Here is a 6,448-nt window from a genome sequence, read left to right as displayed (position 1 = left end):
ACCATCTTTGATGTCAAGAATGTCGTGAGAATTTCACCACCTCTTATGAAATTCTTGATACAAGTGATACTTATCACCATCACCATTCTTTTCTTGGTCCCCGTGTTGTTTCTAACCGGAGTGCCAACAAATGGACTTTGATGTGTAAATTCAAAATTTCTAGCAACCCTATTGCTTTGAAGTTAATGACCAGTAATTTCATTTTGGTGTGTTGGTTGCTAAATCGCCATTCTAAGATTGATCGTGCAACCCAGTCGGTATTCCGTGGTTCACCTTTCGATCAATGAGTTGAGATTGTGCCAATCTCTCCATCCTTTGATATACTCGATGATGGTTCCCAACCAGACTCGGTTGCATTTTGATTTAAGGATTCCTTGTGGTCATAATTGAAGGAAATATGCCCTAGAGGCAATAATAAAGTTGTTATTTTATATTTCCTTATTCATGATAAATGTTTATTATTCATGCTAGAATTGTATTGACCGGAAACCTAAATACATGTGTGAATACATAGACAAACAATGTGTCCCTAGTGAGCCTCTACTTGACTAGCTCGTTGATCAAAGATGGTTAAGGTTTCCTAACCATGGACAAGAGTTTTCATTTGATAACGGGATCACATCATTAGGAGAATGATGTGATGGACAAGACCCATCCATTAGCTTAGCATAATGATCGTTCAATTTTATTGCTATTGCTTTCTTCATGTCAAATACATATTCCTTCGACTATGCGATTATGCAACTCTTGGATACCTAGGGAATGCCTTTTGTGCTATCAAATGTCACAACGTAACTGGGTGATCATAAAGATGCTCTACAGGTATCTCCGAAGGTGTTTGTTGGGTTGGCATAGATCAAGATTAGGATTTGTCACTCCGAGTATCGGAGAGGTATCTCTGGGCCCTCTCAGTAATACACATCATAAGCTTGCAAGCAAATGACTAAGGAGTTAGTCTCGAGGTGATGTATTACGGAACAAGTAAAGAGACTTGCCGGTAACGAGATTGAACTAGGTATAGAAATACCGACGATCGAATCTCGGGCAAGTAACATCCCGATGACAAAGGGAATAATGCATGTTGTCATAACGGTTTGACCGATAAAGATCTTCGTAGAATATGTAGGAGCCAATATGAGCATCTAGGTTCTGCTATTGGTTATTGACTGGAGAGGTGTCCCGTTCATGTCTACATATTTCTTGAACCCGTAGGGTCTGCACGCTTAAGTTTGATGACGATTTAGTATTATATGAGTTATGTGATTTGGTGACTGAATGTTGTTCGGAATCCTGGATGAGATCACGGACATGACAAGGAGTCTTGAAATGGTCGAGAGGTAAAAATTGATATATATAGGACGATAGTATTCGGACACCGGAAGTGTTCCGGAGTGTATCGGGTAGTTATCGGAGTACCGGAGGGGTTACCGGAATCCCCCGGGGGAATATCGGGCCATATGGGCCATGAGAGGGGAGCACACCAGCCCACTAGGAGTGGCGCCCCCCCATGGAGGGAGGCCGAGTGGGAGAAGGGAAGAGGGGGTTCGCCCCCTTTCCTTCTCTCCTTCCTCTTCCCTTTCCCCCCTCCGGCAATTATGGAAGGGGGGAGGCCGAATTGGGGAAGACCCCAAGTAGGATTCAGCCTACTTGGGGCGCCCCTTCGCTGCCCCTCCTCCCTTCCCACCTATATATATGTGTGGAGGAGCCCACCTAGAACACACAACATCAATTGTTAGCCGTGTGAGGCGACCTCCTCCACAATTTACACATTCGGCAATAGTTTTGCGGTGCTTAGGCGAAGCCCTGCGAGAATCACTTCACCATCACTGTCACCACGCCGTCGTGCTGACGGAACTCATCTACTACCTCGACACCTTACTGTATCAAGAAGGCGAGGGACGTCACCGAGCTGAACGTGTGCAGAACTCGGAGGTACCGTACGTTCGGTGCTTGATCGGTCAGAGCTAGAAGAAGTTTAACTACATCAACCATGTTGTCAAACGCTTCCGCTTTCAGCCTACGAGGGTACGTTATCCCGAATCCTAGAAATTTGTTATTTATATCCCGAATCCTTTCAGTCTACGGGGGTTCGCCCCCATTTCCTTCTCTCCTTCCTCTTCCCTTTCCCACCTCCGGCAATTATGAAATATGCCCTAGAGGCAATAATAAAGTTGTTATTTATATTTCCTTATATCATGATAAATGTTTGTTATTCATTCTAGAATTGTATTAACTGGAAACTTAGTACATGTGTGAATACATAGACAAACAAAGTGTCCCTAGTATGCCTCTACTAGACTAGCTCGTTAATCAAAGATGGTTAAGTTTCCTGACCATAGACATGTGTTGTCATTTGATGAATGAGATCACATCATTAGAGAATGATGTTATGGACAAGACCCATCCATTAGCTTAGCATTAATGATCGTTTAGTTTTATTGCTATTGCTTTCTTCATGACTTATACATGTTCCTCTGACTATGAGATTATGCAATTCCTAGATACCGGAGGAACATTTTGGGTGCTATCAAACGTCACAACGTAACTGGGTGATTATAAATATGCTCTACAGGTGTCTCCGATGGTGTTTGTTGAGTTGGCATAGATCGAAATTAGGATTTGGTACTCCGTGTATCGGAGAGGTATCTCCGGGTCCTCTCGGTAATGCACATCACTATAAGTCTTGCAAGCAATGTGACTAATAAGTTAGTTGCGGAATGATGTATTACGGAATGAGTAAAGAGACTTGCTGGTAACGAGATTGAACTAGGTATGGTGATAACGATGATCGAATCTTGGGCAAGTAACATACCGATGACAAAGGGAAAAACGTATGTTGTCATGCAGTTTGACCGATAAAGATCTTCATAGAATATGCAGGAGCTAATATGAGGATCTAGGTTCCGCTATTGGTTATTGACTAGAGATGTGTCTCAGTCATGTCTACATAGTTCTCGAACCCGTAGGGTCCGCACGCTTAACGTTCGATGACTATTTGTATTATGAGTTATGTGATTTGATGACCGAAGTTTGTTCGGAGTCCCGGATGAGATCATGGACATGACGAGGAGTCTCGAAATGGTCGAGATGTAAAGATTCATATATTGGAAGGTTACATTCAGACACCGGAATGGTCCAGGTCGTTTCGGAGTACCGGGTGTTACCGGAACCCCCCCAGGAGGTTAATGGGCCACCATGGGCCTTAGTGGAGAAGAGAGAGGGCTAGCAAGGAGGTGGCGCGCTCCCCCCTTGCCAATCTGAATTGGACAAGGGGTGGGGGCGGCGCCCCCCCCCTTCCTTCTCTCCTCTTCCTCCTCCCCTCCTTCTCCTAGTGGGAATAGCAGGGGGGGGCGAATCCTACTTGGACCGGGAGTCCAAGTAGGACTCCCCCCTATGGCGTGCCTGAAGGAAATATGCCCTATAGGCAATAATAAAGTTGTTATTTATATTTCCTTATATCATGATAAATGTTTATTATTCATGCTAGAATTATATTAACTGGAAACTTGATATATGTGTGAATACATAGACAAAACAAAGTGTCCCTAGTATGCCTCTACTAGACTAGCTCATTAATCAAAGATGGTTAAGTTTCCTGACCATAAACATGTGTTGTCATTTGATGAACGGGATCACATCATTAGAGAATGATGTGATGGACAAGACCCATCCATTAGCTTAGTAGTTTTATTGCTAATGCTTTCATCATGACTTATACATGTTCCTCTGACTATGAGATTATGCAACTCCTGAATACCGGAGGAACACCTTGTGTGCTATCAAACGTCACAACGTAACTGGGTGATTATAAAGATGCTCTACAGGTGTCTCCGATGGTGTTTGTTGAGTTGGCATAGATCGATATTAGGATTTGTCACTCCATTTATTGGAGAGGTATCTCTGGGCCCACTCAGTAATGATCAGCACTATAAACCTTGCAAGCAATGTGACTAATGAGTTAGTTATGGGATGATGCATTACAGAACGAGTAAAGAGACTTGCCGGTAACGAGATTGAATTATGTATGATGATACCGACGATCGAATCTCGGGCAAGTAACATACCGATGACAAAGGGAACAACGTATGTTGTTATGCAGTTTGACCGATGAAGATCTTCGTAGAATATGTAGGTGCCGATATGAGCATCTAGGTTCCGCTATTGGTTATTGACCAGAGATGTGTCTCGGTCATGTCTACATAGTTCTCGAACCCGTAGGGTCCACACTCTTAACGTTCGATGACGATTTGTATTATATGAGTTATGTGATTTGGTGACCGAATGTTGTTCGGAGTCCCGGATGAGATCACGGACATGACGAGGAGTCTCGAAGTGGTTGAGAGGTAAAGATTCATATAGAGTACAATAGTATTCGGACACCGGGAGTGTTCTAGGGGTACCGGGTACATATCGGGTCACCGAAGGGGTTCCGGGCACCCCCCGGCAAAGATATGGGCCTTATTGGGCCAAGGGCGGGCCAGACCAGCCCCTAGTGGGCTATTGCGCCCCATATATGCAAATAGTTGGAGAAGGAAGGAGGGGACGAGAGAAAGGAAAGAGGAGGATTCGGCCTCCCCTTCCCTTCTCTCCCCCTCTCTTTCCTTCCCCCTCCAGCACTTCTGGAAGGGGGGGAGGCCAAATTGGACAAGGCCCCCAAGTAGGATTCCTCCTACTTGGGCGTGCCCTTGCTGCTCCCCTCCCCCTCCCACCTATATATACGTGGGGAGGGGGCGCCGAGAACACACAACAAACATTGTTAGCTGTGTGCGGCGCCCCCTCCACAGTTTACGAATCCGGTCATATTCACGTAGTGCTTAGGCGAAGCCCTACGCGGATTACTTCACCATCACCATCACCATCCCGTCGTGCTAACGGAACTCTCCCTCGACACTTTGCTGGATCAAGAGTTCGAGGGACGCCATCGACCTAAACATGTGCAGAAGTCGGAGGTGCCGTACGTTCGGTGCTTGGATCGGTCGGATCGTGAAGACGTTCGACTACATCAACCGCGTTCCTAAACGCTTCTGCTTTTGGTCTACGAGGGTATGTGGACACACTCTCCCCGCTCGTTGCTATGCTTCTCCTAGATAGATCCTGCGTGATCCTAGGCAATTTTTTTTGAAATACTACGTTCCCCAATAGTGGCATCCGAGCTAGGTCTATGCATAGATGTTATATGCACGAGTAGAACACAAAGAGTTGTGGGCGATAATAGTCATACTGCTTACCAGCATGTCATACTTTGATTCGGCGATATTATTGGATGAAGCGGCCCAGACCGATATTACATGACCACGTTCATGAGACTGGTTCTACCGCCGTGCTTTGCACATAGGTGGCTAGTGGGTGTCTGTTTCTCCAACTTTAGTTGAATCGAGTGTGACTACGCCCGGTCCTTGTTGAAGGTTAAAACAACACACTTGATGAAAAATCGTTGTGGTTTTTATGCGTAGGTAAGAACAATTTTTGCTAGAAGCCCGTAGCAGCCACGTGAAACTTGCAACAACAAAGTAGAGGACGTCTAACTTGTTTTTGCAGGGCTTGCTGTGATGTGATATGGTCAAGACGTGATGATATATAAATTGTTCTATGAGTTGATCATGTTTTGTAATAGTTATCGGCAACTGGCAGGAGCCATATGGTTGTCGCTTTATTGTATGAAATGCAATAGCCATGTAATTGCTTTACTTTATCACTAAGCGGTAGCGATAGTCGTAGTAGCAATAGTTGGCGAGACGACAATGATGCTTCGATGGAGATCAAGGTGTCAAGCCGGTGACGATGGTGATCATGACGGTGCTTTGGAGATGGAGATCAAAGGCACAAGATGATGATGGCCATATCATATCACTTATATTGAGTGCATGTGATGTTTATCCTTTATGCATCTTATTTTGCTTAGTACGGCGGTAGCATTATAAGATGATCTCTCACTAAATTTCAAGGTACAAGTGTTCTCCTTGAGTATGCACCATTACGACAGTTCGTCGTGCTGAGACACCACGTGATGATCTGGTGTGATAAGCTCTGCGTTCACATACAACGGGTGCAAGCCAGTTTTGCACACGCAGAATACTCGGGTTAAACTTGACGAGCCTAGCATATGCAGATATGGCCTCGGAACACTGAGACCGAAAGGTCGAGCGTGAATCATATAGTAGATATGATCAACATAGTGATGTTCACCATTGAAAACTACTCCATCTCACGTGATGATCGGACATGGTTTAGTTGATATGGATTACGTTATCACTTAGATGATTAGAGGGATGTCTATATAAGTGGAAGTTCTTAAGTAATATGATCAATTGAACTTAATTTATCATGAACTTAGTCCTAAGAGCTGGAATTGGTATTTCAAAAATGGAAATAGATGTTTTAAAAATTGGTATTTCATTAGCAGATATTACGTTATCACTTTACGGCTTAGAAACGGGACTTCAAAAAT

Source organism: Triticum aestivum, chromosome 4A (genome assembly GCF_018294505.1).
Source record: "Triticum aestivum cultivar Chinese Spring chromosome 4A, IWGSC CS RefSeq v2.1, whole genome shotgun sequence".
Lineage (NCBI taxonomy): Eukaryota > Viridiplantae > Streptophyta > Magnoliopsida > Poales > Poaceae > Triticum > Triticum aestivum.
The sequence above is the reverse complement of the archived record's forward strand: the minus strand, read 5'-3'. Positions refer to the sequence as shown.